The sequence below is a fragment of the Octopus bimaculoides genome, chromosome 2 (genome assembly GCF_001194135.2).
Source record: "Octopus bimaculoides isolate UCB-OBI-ISO-001 chromosome 2, ASM119413v2, whole genome shotgun sequence".
NCBI classification, from domain to species: Eukaryota; Metazoa; Mollusca; class Cephalopoda; order Octopoda; family Octopodidae; genus Octopus; species Octopus bimaculoides.
Window position 1 is genome coordinate 78,990,907 of NC_068982.1, and position 635 is coordinate 78,991,541.

The following is a 635-nucleotide window of genomic DNA, read 5'->3' on the forward strand; positions in this document are numbered from 1 at the left end:
TATATATATATATATATATATATATATATATATATATATGTATATATATATATATATATATATATATACACACATATATGTGTGTGTTTGTGTGTGTGTGTGTGTGTGTATACATGTAAATATATTTGCATATATATGTATATACAGATATCCATATATATATACGCCTGCATGTATGAATATATGTACATGCATATCTATCTATCTATCTATCTATCTATCTATCTATCTATCTATCTATCTATCTATCTATCTATCTATCTATCTATTTCTCTGTCTCTCTCTGTCTCTCTCCCATCTATATATATGTATATAAGTAATACAAAGTACAGAATTTTAATTGGGTTTATTTCAAGTTTCCTTTCTCCGAAAGTCAACGGACCACACTCTTTATTCCTTTTAACTTTTGCTGCCATTTCAGTTTCCGTTGCGATGTATAACTTGTTGAGGGTATGATCATGAGTTATTTCCCTTAAACATATAATGGAATTTCAAAATAATGAAAAAAAAAAAAAAAAAGAAGGAAATTGGTAAAAAGTATAAGAGATATAAAATAATCACAGGGTTAACCATTGTGAATAAATATATTGAAAAATAGAGGAGAGAAATGAAGTGAATGAAAAATGTATGTGACG